Source organism: Molothrus aeneus, chromosome 22 (assembly GCF_037042795.1).
Source record: "Molothrus aeneus isolate 106 chromosome 22, BPBGC_Maene_1.0, whole genome shotgun sequence".
Classification (NCBI taxonomy): Eukaryota; Metazoa; Chordata; class Aves; order Passeriformes; family Icteridae; genus Molothrus; species Molothrus aeneus.
In genome coordinates this window covers 385,635-402,979 of record NC_089667.1, presented here as the reverse complement: position 1 = coordinate 402,979, position 17,345 = coordinate 385,635, and the positions used below count along the sequence as shown (strand labels likewise).

General features: G+C 40.8%; 1 long non-coding RNA gene across 1 annotated transcript; it reads right to left on the bottom strand.

Annotated features, from left to right (window-relative positions):
• Positions 1 to 121: 121 nt before the first annotated feature.
• LOC136565593 (uncharacterized) lies at positions 122 to 17,326 on the bottom strand. Its single transcript, XR_010784888.1, has 4 exons — positions 17,232 to 17,326; positions 7,558 to 7,612; positions 1,716 to 1,845; positions 122 to 252 (listed from the first exon to the last, which is right to left on the bottom strand). It is a non-coding gene; the product is annotated as an uncharacterized lncRNA (long non-coding RNA).
• Positions 17,327 to 17,345: the final 19 nt, after the last annotated feature.

The following is a 17,345-nucleotide window of genomic DNA, read 5'->3' as shown; positions in this document are numbered from 1 at the left end:
GTTTTCCTCATCTAAAAATAAAACAATGATGTTTCCCACTCAAAAAACCGTCTCTACATCTATCCCAAATTTCTCAAAGCTCTCGACCCATGTGCAAGCATCAAGTTCCCAGCCATTTGGGTTTCATAATAAAACTCAATACATAGGTCCTTCTTTATTTTTTTTTTCTTAAAATACAGCTGTTGAATGATAAGAACGATAATCTTGATGGCTTCATCCTGCTGCCAACACCAGGTGCTCACCAAACACTACCTGGAAGACATCACATGTGTTGCTACACAAGCTGCTCAGTAAACACAGCACAGCTCTCCATAAACTTTAAATAACATGCATGTGTTTAAGTAAAAAACAGACACATCACCATCACCACCTTCAGTTTGTGTTTCTTTTGAATCAGAGCACAGCAGCAGTTTCTTCCAGTGCAGATGTTCTGCCACTGCTAGTGCTGCTATTTCAGGACATATTTCTGGCTTTAAAACCAGGTTTTTGTGCCAAATTGCATCGAGGGTATTTTAATTTCACCATGTTACTTTAAAAATGGAAATTTAAAATAATTAGAATTTTCAAATAAGCAAAACCTTCAGGAAAAAAGCAGATCTACCAAGTGTAGTTGCTGATACCACAGACCTTCCATATGTGTGCAGAGCATTTATTAGCCCCTTTTTAGTACTTTCCTTGGTTTTCCCAATGGAAATGTGGGTCAGTCAGCTCAGGGATGACAAATGACCACCTTGAAGATGCAACCGCTAAAGATCCCACTTGTTTCAAGAACATAAGATCTTTAAAAATAGCAATATATTTTAGACTTGATGGATTTTTTTTCACACTGATGTGCAGTCAACCCATTGGCATTAAGTTAGAAAAGCAGTATCATGGAATCACAGAATGGTTTGGGTTGGAAAAGCTCATCTCGTTCCTGACCCCTGCCATGGGCAGGGACACCTTCCACTAGACGAGGATAGACTATCGTATAGATTCCATATATTTGCTTTCATTTTTGTGTGAAGATATGCAAGGTGCTTAAATGGGATGGAAAAAGATCTTCGCACAGAATGTCCCAGTTACAAAACATTTCCATTCTTAACTTCCATATTCTTTGCTGGCTCTTACAAGTGCTGTTTTCTGAAATAGGAACATTGCTGAAATGTTGCAGATGGGGTAAATCTGTATGACAGATCAATAAGCAGTCCTGTTTTAATTAAAATTGCTGACTGTTCCACTGGTCACTTACTACAGTCTCTTTCTTACACTATTTGAAAACCCTTAAATCTCTTTTACTGCAGTCCTCTGGCATATATAATTTTCCTTTTAGTCTGGCCAAGTTCAGTTGAAAAACAGAGTAACAAGTTGCTTTTGAAAACTGATACATTTTATGTAAGTATTTTAATGTGCAATATGAATACAGGAGTAAATAACAAGACAATTCTGAGTTAGGCTTTTCCCTTTACTTAAAAAGGAGGGATGGTTTTTTTTCCCCAGTCTAAAATGTACAAGTTCTTTATAAATCTTTGGGATGGGACTTTCATTCAAGGTTGAATTTATATAGTATTTAAAGTGCTATATAAAATTATTTACTTTTAATATTTACATAGTGCTTGGTGAGAATTTATGTTCACAGCACTGACTCCAACAGTGTGATCCTTGTTTTTCTGAAAAACTTTAAATCTGGTGACTCTTGGAGAAGTCTCTCTGATAAGTATGAGGTACAAACTTACCTGCATCCTCACCTGCTCCTAGTCCTGAACTGTAGATACACCAGGGTGTTAGAGCTGAAGTCCTGCAGTGAGGCTGCAACACAGGATATTCCTCTTCAAGAGCCAAGGCCATCAGTGCTCAGTTCACTGCCTAAAAAGCAAGTGAGAAATGAAAGTTTGAAGAATAACACATTTCCTTTCATACAGAGAGATCAGTCCTACCAGGACAAAAAGTCCCCAGAAAAAAAGGTTTTATCTCCAAGACCTTGGCCATTCCTTGGTGATGATCAGGAGCTCTACGTGCAACTAAATTCATATGACTGCAGGATGGCAGGGAGAGAGATTGAGATAAGAGCCTCCAGCAAGATGCAAATGGAATTCCATCAGTTGGAAAAAACACAAAGGCTTTTAGCATGGAAAGGATTTGGAGATGGCTTTTTTCAGCCACCTGTCCACACAGGTCACTGCAGGCATAGTGACATGATGGCCATGTTTAATTCAGCGCAGAGGTCTGTTTCACATGAGCACTGGTACTTGTCTGTTGCCTGTGACAATAGCACCAATTTGAATCAATGCTCCAAGGCTGCAGCATTCCCTAAGACACCTCTGCTGCTGTTAAACCTGTTAGGTAGGTGACAGCTTACATTTACTTCCAAGAATCCCGTTTTACCCAAGTTCTGGAGCTCTTAGTGCCTTTTCCAGGACATCTGGGCTAATGAAGCACTGAGAATCTCATCCTCACCTTTGGCTGCCAATGTTTATTCTGTAAGAAATGTTTCAAGTGATCATCTCTGCCCCTTTTCACTTGCAAGACCATGATCGTGTAAACAAAAAGAGCATATTTGTGATTGCAAAAATGCGCTCTGAAAGAGTAATGTTAAATTCATGATAAAAAGAGCAAACAGAAGTCATCAAGGAATGCACCTGGTACCATTAAATTCTCTCATTAAAGCAGCAACTTTACAAAACTTACGAATTGAGATCCTTTCAGTACCTGGAGAATGAGTTCAGGAGAAGTGAGGAAATCTTTGAAGATTCCCACCATTCTCTTGAATTCCTGAAATTAAAGTGTAATATTAGTCTAACCAGTGAATTGTAATCCTATACAGCTAAATTTGATTGAAGATTTAAAAGGGGGATCGCATCATTCGTACTAGTTCTGTGTGACAGGTATGTGCAAGGTAGAGCTTGCAGAGGTAGAATTGAGTCAATCTGCATTTTAGGAGGTAGAATGCAAACTGAAGTTAGAAACAACTTAAGAATGTGGTGGGATTAAGTAAAGAACTCCCTATTGCTTATTACTGGAGTATCATAATCATACTCCAATTGTACTACTGCTGAATACAATTCAGCAATATAAGAAATACTAAGCACTGCTTCTAGGAAAAATATAGTGCACAAATGATGCCCACCTAACTGCCCCAACTCATCTGGAGCCATCCTGCCCTTCAGGCAAGACCTCTACCTATCATCAAGGCTGTGTAACAGGCAGAAAGCAATGCAAAACTGTTACTAGCCAACTCAAACTTGATCCAACATCCAGCTATTTAAGTGCCTGTGGGACATAAAATTTCTCCAGACTCAAAAATAACATCAGAAGGTTGCCAGCCTCGTCTGGAATTGGACATCTGTATTTGGCTACAGCACTTCTGTATGGAAGTCCAGGGTTCTTGCAGCCTTGCAGCTCAGCCTTCCATTTGTGACTCAAAATGACACAGTGGGGACAAGATGTAGGAAGTCCAGCAGCAGTGAGATGAAGGAAACTGCTGAAGAAACTGGGCTTAAGATATACAGTGAGAACAAAGATGCTCCATAGAAAGATGGTAACAAAAAATGCAGAAACATTGAGAGGCAGACAGGAGCTTAAAAACAAAAAGGTGATTTCTAGAGGAATACAGTGAGGTTTAGAAGAGTGAAAGGATGGAGAATAACTAAGAACAGATGCATAGCAAGTGGGGTCATACCATAAAAACAGGGATAAATGGAAAAACTGCAGACGTGAGAAAACCAGCACAGAAATCTGTGAAAAGAAGTTACACAGTAAATAGTGGTGGACAGTAAGCCTTTGTTTCTGCTCAGAGACTTCTTTAAAAGGGATTGGCAAGGAAGGGAGAAAATCTACCCTTCATTATACCAATAAACCCTTAACTCTTGCTAGCCATTTTCCCACTGCTCTGGTCCATGCCTGAAACAGTGTCATTCATCTGGCTTCCACTGACATATCTGAAGTGGGCAGATCTGCACAGCAGTTTGTGCTGTATTCACCTCAAACAGCACAGTCCTTGCCTACAGCATATAACAGACTGTTGAGGAAACAAGCCTGGCATTAATACTCCTGTAACTGAAAACTTCAAAATAACCCTTCTGTTAGGTTTGGAGATATTACAGCTTTGCTGAAGCACCAGCACAGAAAGGTTCAATTGCATTGGAAAATGAAAAATGCTGCCCTTAAGCATTAATCCAGGATGCTTAAGGGTAGCACAAGAGAGTGGCTGCTAAGGAAAGCTGCTGCTCCTTCAACACTCTGCATATGAATCTCAGCATCCAGAAAATGTGCTAAATCTATGATCTCCTGTCATTTCTAGATGGGGGGCAAAACCATTGGTGAACTTAATCGGACAATTTGTTTTTCTGAAGACTATCCAAGGCAAAAGCAACATCTGAGAGACAGGAGGAATCCGTTTTGGAATAGATTTGCACGTATGTAGGATTCACTTCCAGGAAAAGAAATTACTTCTGATATATAATTCAATAGAGTAATGAGCCCACATTCAGACTGAGGATCCCAAAAACAGAAATAGCAGACACTAGCCACCTTTTTAGCTAATATACAAACTGGGAATTTATGCTGCTCATTTTCTCTCTACAGATGGATCCGAGGCTTTGAGCACTGGCAGGATCTCAAGGCAGAGCAATGCCTGATGTTTCTCCAAGGAACTGAACCCAAACATTGAACGTGACACTTCAAGAGAGAACTCAAAAGATTCAGGTTCTAGAGGTCTACAAGTAAAGGCACAGAGAAGACGCGGTGGGGAGAGAGGAAGGAGAGGCTGCTTTGCAGAAAATATTTAGTGAACTCTCATCCTCTTGCTTGATGAGACATATCATCCTGCAATGGCATCCTGTCTCCTTTATCTCTTCTAGTCCACCTGTGAAGACTGAAGCAATGCTTAACCTCTGAAGATGGCAGAGTCAGTCGTTCATGAATCAAAGCAACCAAACCATTCCAGCCTAAATAAGCTGAGTCCCACAGCTGTGGTAGAGAAGATGTCTGAAAGAGAAAAAGCCCACAATTAAAAAGAATCTATCAACAACTGATATTGGCTCATTACGGTGCTGAGATTTCTCCTGTTGTCCTTGGATGTTTCTTCCCTCACCCCTCCTCTGCTTTCCTGTCTCAGTCATTTCAGCAGTGTGAAAGGTTGTTCATTTTACAGAGGTCTTTAATGAAAGATGAAAATTCAAATATGTTATAATTAGCTGCAGTTCCACATAAGTCAGTATTATTGCAGCTTTTATATTAGATCCTCATTTGTCCCACAAATGATTGTGTCAAATATTACAGTAGAATGATTAATGACATCAGACATAATGGAAGGATTAAGCATTGATACAGGAGACTTGCTTGAGAAGAATAATTTTAACTTCTTTTCACTCATAATTTATTTCTGTCCTCTACTGTAAAAGAAACCTGAAATTGAAAATAAAAATGGCTTGTGTTACTGGCAAGTAACAGAAGAGATCTGATTCATGATTTAATTCTTCATTCAGTATTCATTGGTAGATTAAAAGCCAAATCATCGCAACAAATGGCACAGCAATGAACAACATGGAATATAAAAACCTCAGGACTTGTCCTGCTGAATAAATGTGGAATCATTTGCATCTTTGAAGATAAGTGTAATTCAACAGCAAAAAATTGATTCCTCCCTCTGCAATCAGGTCTGATTCAGCATCTGTTCCATCAGGCCTCATGGAATTGCCTGTGCTAACAAGCTGTTTCACGGCACACCAAAGTCACCTTTTATTTCACCCCCAATCACTTGTTTGAGCAGTTACTCAGTTTGCAAGAACAAGGTGTATGAGGAACTTATGACACAGGAACAGGCAATAAGGAATTTAAAATGTCTAGGAGACACATCATGTCTGATAATACAAATTACTGGAACTGTAGTTTTCCATCAGCTGCATGGTACCTTTGTTTTTTTTTTTTTTCCCCTGTTGCACTTAAAAGCAGAATAGCTTCAAAAATCCCCTCCTTACTTTAATTTGGTATCAGCACAGAAGGCTGCAGTTTGAATCATTCTATTTAAACAAATATTAAGACATTTCCTGTTACAATCATTGGGGCCTCACAGTTCTCAAACACCGAGTCATCCTTCTTATTTCAACACATGAATATTGATTTTAGGTGCTCGAAATGCACACCTGGAGACACAGGACCTGCAGCTTCGCCTCCAGCACTATTACCAGACCCGACATTGGGAAGGAGCTGTAGGGTCTTTTCTGAGCAGCAGCCTGGTCTTCCACTGATAGTCGGAGGAAAATCAGTAGGATACAGGAATTCCCAGTCACAGGAATTCATATTTGCAGACCTTGCTCTACAAGTTCTTTATTTCAATGCTCCAAATACACCCAGGGCTCTACAGCATTATTGACTTACAAACTCATTCAAGAGAAATGCTTCATATTGGCTCCAGGGTTTTTATAACCTTTGAAACAGAGTTCTTTGGAGGGCCACAAGAAGTGAGATGCAGCAGTGCTTTGGCAGGTTTTAAACTCCCAAAGCAGCAGGAAGTTTGAATATAGGTTCCCTTGGTGATAAGAAATACAGAAATACATGTATTTGAAGTCAGTGTCAGTTGAATAAAGGCAAAGAGCAGGACACAGCTGAAAAGAACTAGGACATGTAAGTAGAAGCTGAATCCCAGTGTCTCCAAGGGGCGGAGGGGGCCGCCTACACCTTTCACCCCAAACACTTGGCCTGAGGGGGAGAACAGCCTCTTTCTGAATCACATTTTCACAGAAGTTGAGTCAGCTCCTGAGAGATCTTTAACTAAGTCTCTGTTCTGCAACTTTCCAATAGTCTTTTCCCATATCTTGCAAAAGGCTGAATTTGAACTTGCTCCTTTTATTTTACCATGATTTTCCCTCATAGGAAGAGAGAACAGCCTGCATCTTTCGCCACTCAAAGCTTGCCAAGGCTTGAAGATCTCTTTTCTCCCCCAAAATTAAAGACATTTTGCCCCACAATAATGAAAAACACCATTTTGAAGGAGAGCTTCACACTGATATCAGTGTATTCAGTGTTTTTGGAAGCAAATTACTAGGCTTCCTCCAACTCTAGGCGTTCCTGCCTTGTCCCAGTCACTTGGTTGACTCCCCAAGATCTCCACCAAAATGTAGCTCACTGGCTAAGTTATAGAAAAGGAGTCTTAAGTAGAGCACTCTATTGAGGTTTGAGTTTTCACTTTAAAATGCAAACGGATGGTAGTTAATTCCCCTTTGGGATTTAAGAGCTTAATTTAAAATGGGAAATGATGATACAAAAATATCTATCGGAAAGCATTGCAGTGTGAGAATGAATCCTTTGCCACATGAATGCAGATTCTTAGGATCAGCAGATATCTTAATTTACCTGTATTTTAATAGTTTCCCTCAAAACTCCTTTTGGCTAAATTCTTCCTCAGTGTACTACTTGGTACAGTCTCAGTGGACAACAATAAAGGCAAAATTTGACCATGTTTTCTATTTTCTAAAATCTTATAGATCAGCATATTTAAACACATCAATATTTTGCTGGATATATAAATAACACCCTCATTTCTGTTAAGATGTCTAACAAGACCTTTTCCATACTTACTGAAAATACAGCTGGATGACAAGCCCATTTGCCAATTCTTTGTCAACTGAGAAGGCTAAAAAGCAATCAAAAAAAAAAAAGCTGCTTAGCAAAGATGTTAAATCAATGTTCGCTAATCAATTGCACAAGTCTTCCATCTCCCTTTCTTTTTCACAGCTACTATTTTACTTCTAACAGGGGAGAAAATAAGTATATATAATTATGTCTTGAGATCAATTTATGCTTAAACACATATACACACAGATACACCTCTGCAACCTTACAGGGGCCTGGTGATGCAAGTACTCTAATCTGTAGTTAAAATTCAGAGTGCTCCAATCCTTGCATGATCAGAACTTAAGTAACTCAACCAGATTCCTTCCATTTGTTCTGTCTTCTAGAACATATATCTGTACATAACCCTTCAAAAGAATCACTTGTATGCACACAGACACTGGCAAAAACACATCCACCAGTTTTCATAAACCTTATCCCAGCAAAGGATGGAAGTGCATCAGCATGAGATAAAAAATACAGATCACAGCAGGCAACTGCAAAGTTCCTTGTCTATGTTTAGAAAGGTGTAAACCTGGGATCAGGGTGATAATTTGTAGAAATAGAATAGAAATAGAAATTAGAAATAGAAATAGACTAGAATAGAATAGAAAATAGAAATAGAATAGAAATTATTTGTATTTGGATACACTTCCTTTGGCACATGGGTGCAGAGCTCTGGCCAGGAAGCACATGTGGGGTGGTAAAAGGGGAGCAGCCCCCAAGCCAGGTGTTCCCCTGGCCAGCACCATGTACTGATCCAGCATCAGCTGGATCATCTAGAAAAAGCACATGGGTAGATCTCTTGGCAGGGTCAGTAATTAAATATTTGTACCATCTCAAAACCTAAAAAACAATGACTTACACAAGACTTATTTCAAGCTTTCCCTCTGTCAGTACAAGAATGTATCAAAGAGTCAAACTTTCTGGTTTTGCCCTTCTTTTTGTTTCCATGTTTTTCTTGCATATTGCAAACCGTCCAATTTCTCCAGGCTCTGTTCTCTTTTTTTTGTTGTTGTTGTTGTTTTTGTTAGACTGACTTCAGTCAAACCCCAGATCTGAAAGTCCCCAAACAATCAACAAAGAACGTATTTCAGTGTGGTAAGTTTGAGAAGTCACAATAAGGACTGTGGTATGGTACTATGATATCACTCACAGAGGACTGTTACTTCATTGTGAATGGAAACAGCATCTGGCATGGGGCAGGAAATAATTTACCAAAGGAGAATCCAAGAAGTACAGCAATGAAAAATAAGATTCAAATGAGTTTATGGCTAGGTAAGTTGTTGTCTTTGTTGGGAAGATGTTTCTTTAAAGTCAGGGAAGGAAAAATATGGCACATTATGTCTTTTTGCCACCTTCAACTCCAATGTTTGTCAATAGCTTTTTAACAATTGCATGATTCACTATTGAGTGTTCCACGCCAAGAGAAGTCAGCATTCTGTACAGCAGAGGGCTCTTTCATTCCTTTTTATTTCATATTTCTGTTATCAACCAACATGTCAGCTGTGAAATAAAACCTGGAGAAAAACTTTGAAAGGAGATAAATTCCCAGTAGGTGTCACAAAAATATTGAATTGACATTTAGTCTTCATTACACCTTCTGTGTGGTTTTGCTATGTTACAGTTGCTCTATACTAAATTAAATAAGAGTTTTTAAATACTTTTTTCTACACTAAAAGAGAAAGTGAGCAGGTAAAAAATAAAACTAGGTAAGTGATGGGAAAAAAAGAGAAACAGCATCACCAGCACAGTTCCTAAAAGTTCTGTAGGGAATTAATGAGGAAAGAGCAGAAAAGGGGAGCCAGGATGTGGAATTCAGTGCAAAGAAGAATACAGGAAATCCCAGAATCCCAGAATGTTTTGGATTGAAAGGGGACCTCAAAGCCCATCTCATTCCACCCCTTCCATGGGCAGGGGAGACCTTCCACGAGACCAGGTTGCTCCAACATGGAGCATCCAACATGGCCATAAACACTTCCAGGGATGGGGCAGCCACAGCTTCTCTGTGCATTTACAACCTTTTGAGGTTGAGGAGAACCACTAAGATGTGAAGCAGCTCATTCAACTTTTAGGGTATTCTTGAGTGAAACAGAACTTGCCAGAGAGATTAATTCAGCCCATATTAAACTGATCCAAGTAGTGAAAAATGACCTTGTCATCTTAGGCCTATTCCTGTTCTTTGCCTTCCTGAATACCTCAGCAATTATAAGAATAACTTTCAAGATAATCTTACCACAGTGGCAACAACATTTCAGTGTAAAAATCAGCTTCTGAGGGACTGGGCCTGCAGCTGCCAAGTTTCTTGATTAAAAATACTCAACATTTGCCTTGAGAAGTGCCATTGCTATTACCATGCTCTATTATTCAGGCAAATGTACTAAGCAGCACATTTTGGAAATTAGGGATCAATGTCTGGGCTCTTTTGATAAACTTGAAGAGTCCAGATCCTACCTGAGCTCCCAGTGGGGTATACTGGCTTTAGAGACAGTCTTCCCAAGTAAACAGATTTAAGAGCCCTGTGAAATACCAGTTGTATTCTAACAGCAAAACTCTGGAAACAAGTCTCCAGGGGGATCCCTGCAAAATGAAGGCAGAGCAGGCAGAGCAAACCCAACATGATGCAGGACACACCGTGCTATCAGCTGGAACTGCAGCAAATCTTTTATTGTGAACTGCAGCCTCATGCTCAGGCAAGCAAATCTGGAATTTTTCCACTATGTGCAGGCTGGAGTTACAGGAATTCAAAGCAACAGTTTAACAATTCCATAATAACAGAGAAATGCAAAGTCCTGTCCTAACTTAACCATGTAAATCTGCTGCTTTGAAAAAAAGCACCTTTGTTTTGGGTCAGGCTTGCCAGGTGCCCGGGCACACCTGGAATACATAACATTTGGGTGCACCTGGATAACATCACCTGAACTTTGACAATGAAGATTATTTCCTGAAAAAAGACTAGCTCAAAAGGTTATGTTCTGTTCACTAAAAGATTTTGGGGAAGCAAATTTGTTATTTCTTCCCAGGCTACAGTATCTGCATCCTTCCTCCAGTGTTTGACTGAAGCACAGCAGAAGCCCTGACAGCATTCCCTGCTCTGGGCAGGCCTGTGCTTTCCCCCTGAACAGCACAATCTTATGTTTTTCCTGTCTGTGTGACTACAGAAGTTTCTTATTTGTAGCCATCTTCACCGAGGCAGAGGCCGCAGCTTCAATCTTAATGGCTGTCTGGAATGATATCATTTGGTTTTCATCAGCTTCAGAGATAAGGCAGCCTTAACTCCCTGAAAAATCCTGGCACTTGCTCCATTTGATTCCTCCTGTTCTCCTAAACCAGGTGTTTTCAAAGGTATTCATATACCTGTCTACAGTGTGGGTGGAATATACTTAACTTCCAACTCAGTTAAGTTGGAAAACATTCCCTCCTTTTAAACTAATCACTCACTAAACAAACATTTCTCTTCTACCCAGACAACTACCCTCTTGAAGGACACATCCGACTGCAAAGAACCATGCTGCAAAAATACTTTGAATGTAGTCCAAAATGACACCAGTCCTAGGATCTCTTCAGACAGCACCTGCTGCACGGTCAGAACTCACACAGGAAACCCCAGTCCCCAAGTGGTGACAACACAACCCCACCCACAGGCCGCCCATAAGGGGGGTTTCTTAAAATCTCAGAATGCTGTAAGATAATGTCAGCAGTGTTTTTCTTTCCAAAGACCTAATTTTTAAAATGTTATGATAAAAAATTAAAGAATAACCTAAGACCATGGTAAGTAAAGGCTTGAAATTAAGGGGAAAAAAAATCCAACCACAACTGTATTTTCTTTTTTGTGCACCAGTCCTATAAGCTGTTAACAAATAGGGTAATAATACAAATATTAGATTTAAGACCGACTCGATTTATACCTTTATGAAAAAAAAGCCAAAACCAACTTCTCCAAGAACCCATGGCTAAATCAGGCCTAAGATCTACCTTTAACACCTGAGCAGCAGTACACCACTAAGTAACACTTCAGAGGCCACCAATAAATCCTCCTGATCCTAAACAGCTTCACTTGGGACTATCCCCCCCGACCCAAGCCCAGGAGTCCTACTTAAGCCAAGTTTAGGGCCATTGCTTCTTGTCTGAGTAATTCTAGAGGAGTCTTGGGTTTTAGCTTAGTACCAACTGTAACTGGCTATGGATCTTAAATCTGTGCTATTGCTGTAGATTAGGTAAGTTACTAATGGATTTTGTCTTACTTTCATTACCAGCCTCCATCATGACATGCAAATTTGATTCTAATTTTGGACTCAGGTCTGCCTTGTCCTCTTGAACTTGCCTGCTGATCTGTATTTTTGAATGCTCTCTGGATGTCATCTCTAGATGAATCTTAGTTATCTTCTATAGGTGCTGAAGGATGGAATGGGAACTGGTGAGTATTTCCACAAGCTTGGACATCCAGACATTTAGATAAGAGCTGGAGCTATCCCAGGGGATGTTTTTTGCCCTTAAAAATCAATCACTTTCTAGAACTGCATCATCTGTAATGAAATCTTCTCTGTAAAAGCCCTGTTGCCCCACTAGAGCAGAAGGGCTCAGTAGACAGCTGGGAATGAGGAATGTGCTAGACAGCAGGAAACAAAAGAAACATGGTTTGTGTAGTCTGACAAAACAAACCTCAGTGAGGATGTGATTGCTGTCTATAAACACATCAGGAGAGTAAACACTGCGGGTAAGGATAAAGACCCTACTTAAAAGGCATGAAATAAGTAGAAATAGACTTTAGAAAAAAGAAGCAACTTGTCTTCAATGACGTTTTTAGTTTCTTGTTCAAAACTGCAAGAATAAACATCTCAGTTTCTCACCAGGGAAAGCCTGCTCAAGTTATGTACTGAGGTGTCTGTGACAGAGAGGATTTGGTAGCTTGGAAACCCTCTGCGAGCTCCTACATCCATCAGGTCAGACTTCTAATTTCTAACTTCTGCAGAAGGAGAAAGACTGACCATCTGACAGAAAAATATTTTTATCTTTATACATCCTGAAAAAGGACACACAGTTTTTCCAGCCAGGAGACTTACTTTTAGCTCTTCTATAAAAAGCCAAGATAAACAAGAGTCTAGAGTTAGTACATGTACTAAATTAAATCTCAAAATACAATTTTTTAAAAGAAAATGTGGCTGTTGTCTAAACATCTACCATAAGTTATCACTGAATGTGGTTTTATGTTGCCCCTTTTATTCATCTACCAAATGTATGCAGAAGCAGGAGGAAGATCTCTGAAGGTCCCTTCTTTCCTGACAGAGGTGGAGGAAAGCTGACTGTCATCACCACATTTTGAAAAAGGTTGTCAAAGGCTGGATCAAATCCTTTCCCAGTGCTGGAGACAAATCTTCTGGAAAAATTAGAAATCTTGTATAATGCGCTATAATTTTAATAATTTTATAATTTTAAATAGAGTAATAATTTTAATAGAGACTATTAAACCTTTATTTAGCTTTCTAGTGAACTCATAAATATCAAAAAGCATGGAGAGTTTCCTGAGTCATTCTGGCCTGATTAATGGAAAGGAAACCCAAACACCCTCTGTGTTTACTTTGCAGTTGATGCACAAATTATTTCCTACTAATGACAATGCTTCTACACAACCAGGGCTGGGTCATGGAGACATCTGAACTCCAGTGGGAAATCAGCCGGTAGTGTTGGGTGCTGGCAGTTTAGGGCTGTCAGGATCATGGTAGCTGAGATCCTTCCCAGAGAAGAAATGTGTGCACTAAATTAACAGTAATCCAGCTAAAGAAGTAGCTGACCTGGATTTGAAAGTGAACTACATCTGTCCAGCACAGATTTCTGGGAAATGCTCCAAGAATGAACAAGTCTGGCAATGCAGAGAAGAACTGGGTTGCACTGGAGTTACTGTTCTTGCCTAAACTGGACTGACTGGAACCACGACATGCTGCCTGAGGACAGGCTGGGGCTCCACAGGAGCAGCTGAGCACAAGAAGGAAAAATCCCTTTCTAACCCTGCAGAATCTTGCAAAGAGACAGTTTGCAGCCAAAGCTATGATATGCCAAGCTCCCAGTTGATTTGTCTCCTTAAAACCATGGGATGTCAAGGCATCATCAGGAGCAGCAGCTGCCTTTATAAATATTGTTCTAATGGAGTCAGGGAGATGTTGGTGTGTGAGGGGCAAAATATTTTCTCTGCAGGCATTTTGGCATCAGGACTTACTTTTCCTATCCCAACACTCCAGCAGAGCTTTGCTAAATAGATTTTCAGTGAACTGAAAAGCTGCCTTTTCCTAAAACTTGCTGTATCTTTTACCAAATGACCAGTGAATATAAGGGGGATTGGGGGGCGGGGTGATGATGCAAGTTGTTTCCTGACTTATTTTTGTGCCTCTTTGGAGGCACAATTTCTCATTGGAAGAGAAATGCCACTTGGTTGGGTACAAATCAGGCAAAAAGAGAGCCAATAGTGAATGCATGAGGTGAATGCTTCAGCTAATGGTATGTTTTTCATTTAAAATATAATTTAAATTTTTGAGTTGATGTAGATACTATTACAACACCCTCAAACTTGTTTTAGTCATTTTTTTTCTTGCAGTTAAAGGGGTTAATTCAGCATGTTTAAAAAAAACAGACTAATTTTTTGGGGGAGGAGTGATCCTGAGAACCAAAATAAAATACCTTTATTGTACTTGTATGTGTTTTACATGAGGCCATTTTAATTAAATTTATTGTGGCTTACTCTAAAGTAGTGAATTTATGTTTTGTATTCTCTGTGCAGGATGGAAAAGTAATTACATTTCAGTTGCATTATAATTTAGCAGGTTGTAACAGACACAGGGACAGAGCTAAAGTTCTTCCATCTTCTCAATTGGAGTTCTAAATCACAGCCAGCTGCTGACTTGCATGAGGGTGGGAAGTGGGCGCCACAAAGCATAGCCCAATTCCATGTGCAGTTTAATTTAGGAATCTAGACCTAAGTACCTACTTGTCATGCACAGAATGAGACTGGGAGGTCACCAGGACCAGGAAGGCAGTGGCTGCTTCTATAACTCAAATGAGTTTAGAGCACTTGAGCATTTTTCTTTGTCATATTTAATCTATATGTTCCTCAAAATGGGATTATGTCATGGAGAAAAATCCAATAACCCAAACAAAACCTGAAATGTCCATATGGATGGGAAAAACCAGAAAATCTGTCTAGGGGTCTGAGAGAGGCTTGGGGAGCAGCTTTAGGGAGTAGGTCCCAGGTATGGGAGGCTTCTTTTTATGGCAGAGACTTAGGAGTGGTTTTTCTGGGTGAAAGGAAGGGGTGAGGAGGTCCAAGGAAAAGAGGGCAGAAAGATACTCATGAGTAAATTAAATGGGGTGGAGTTCCAGTGTGCTTTTCTACCTGGAATCTGAAAAGGGGGGAGAAGCCAGTCAGTACACTTGCTTCCATCTGGGAACTAGTGGAGAAATTAACGTTCGAGTCACCAGAGGGAAGAGGCAGAACTGGTTTCTGTCAGATGAGAGAAATTGCTGCAGCAGCAGCATCCAAATGAGATGATGCAGGGATGGAGACATGGATCTGATGGCCTGGGAGCTGAGCAGGGAAAGGAGGATTTTCAGGAGGGTTACAGCACCTTCCAGACTGGAGGTGAAGAGGGGTATTTCATGTAGTACCCTTGAACTATGCAGATTAGAAATAAATAAATTAACCTCACGTGAAGGCCTCTCTCTCTGCCAGCACAAGGCTGTGGGGGAAACAAAGCCTGTGCTGGAACATCAGAAACAACACATCAAATGTGGGAATTACAATAGGCATTACATCAGATGCCGGATACTGCAGGGTATGAATCAGACCAGCATCTGGCAGCTTTGGTGCATCCACAGCAAACTTGCACTAATTTGACTACATAGGGAAAAAAAATTACCTGTGGAATGACTTTCAATGTGAGCCCTGTTTCAGGAAAGGGCACTGTTCTGTATTCCACCATGGGGCTACAGCTCTTGTGGTAGAGCCACCAAGTCTTCAAAAATGTTAGGGAGACTTTTGGAAAACGTAAATAAAAATACACTTTGATTTTTTTAAAAAAAGTAACACATGCAGGTTTTAAAATTTATAAGAAATAAAGCAGTTTTGATTGCTTTTATGTGTTTCCTTGCTGTCCTGAAGTTTCAGTACAGTATAATGAAATTGAAGCTGGTTCTATGGGACAGAGAAATAAACTGGCTCCATGACTCCCACAATTTAAATTAAGATAACTGCCCAGAGATGTAAAGAAGTATAGTTAGGGGGAAAAAAATGAACAAACTTCTAAATTAAACTATTTCTGCTGACTTGAGGTTTAAAACCCATATCTAACATTTTAATATCAAGTTCATAAACACAATTTAGAAAATTTGTATCTCTGGGCTGTTTTTGAAATTTTGACTGCTCATGGAAGGGGGTCATTACAACAGGGGATGATTTCAATTTACAACAGCAGCTTTTAATTTAAAAGACTAGTCCAGGCTTTAAAAAGACAGACCTAATGGAGAGTTACATTTAATGGCACCAAGATCTGACCCTCTCACTGGTCTCCCAGCACAGAGACTGAGCAAAACCAGTTCTGTAAAAGTAATGATTCATATTTAACCCAAATTTCCCCTATCTGTCCTCCTGGGCTTTGGTCAGTTGGCCACAATGGCCCATTGAGGGATCTGTAGCTGCCCACACTGCAGTGAACAGTGGTTTACACACAGTCCATGCAGCCATTTAGAATAAAACGAAAAGGCCCTAAACACAGGGATTGTCTGGCTTAAGTATCTATTGTGCTACTTGATTAAAGAGCTACCCGAGTGTGCGCTAATGGCAAATGAGTGATACGAAAGGGATGTTTTTCCTTGCCACCATAATACATATAGATAAATACTAAACACAAATATGGCAGTAACCACACTGGAATGACCAATTAGTTACATTTTTGAACAATAGTATTATCCTTCTTTGAGCAGACATTTAGGACTCACACACACGTACCATGAAAAAAATTGTTAGAGCACTATTTAGGGACGTTTTAGGCAGAAGGAGCCCTTTAGTGGGCATTTTCTCATGGGTTGACCTTCAACAGATATTAATAGCTCACGTTTCAGCTTTAAGTAAAATTCCAGTGGAATCCACTGGTTTTGACACAATTTTAGGTAATTATGCTCCAAGGGCCTGCCAGATAGCGCTGAAGGGGCTGCAGAGCATTGCGGATGGGATTTCACGGGAAGTTTGGGAGTCACCTCCTTATCCAGAAGGGAGCGGGGAATGGGCCCGGTTCTACCTGTCCGGGAAAATTCGGAGTGTGGGACGTCGGAGGTGTCGCCGCCCTGCCCCTTCCTGCCCCCAGGGGGCGCGCGGCGCCCCCCCGCCACCCCACAGCAGGGGGCACTGCTGGCGGCGCCCACACCCTCAGTGCGGGGGCGGAGCGCCGCGATGAAAAGCGCGCTCTGATTGGCGAAGATATCCCTGGCGGGGATGAGAGAGGGGCTCTGATTGGCGGCCAGCAGCCGAAGGTGACAGTAAAAACCTGGGCAGAGGACACCCCCCCCCCCCCCCCCCCCCCGCTCCCCTCCCCTCCTGCAGATCGGGGTGTGTGTCGTCCCAGCCCCCCCTCCCCCCGGCGCCTCAGCCCCCTGACCTGGGCGCTCTAAGCCTTTCCTTGGGGAATTCTGTGCCGCACCGTGGCTGGTGGAGGCGTTTCAGCCAATCAGCGCGCGACGCCGCGGCCTGTTGCCAGGCAGATTATGGTAAT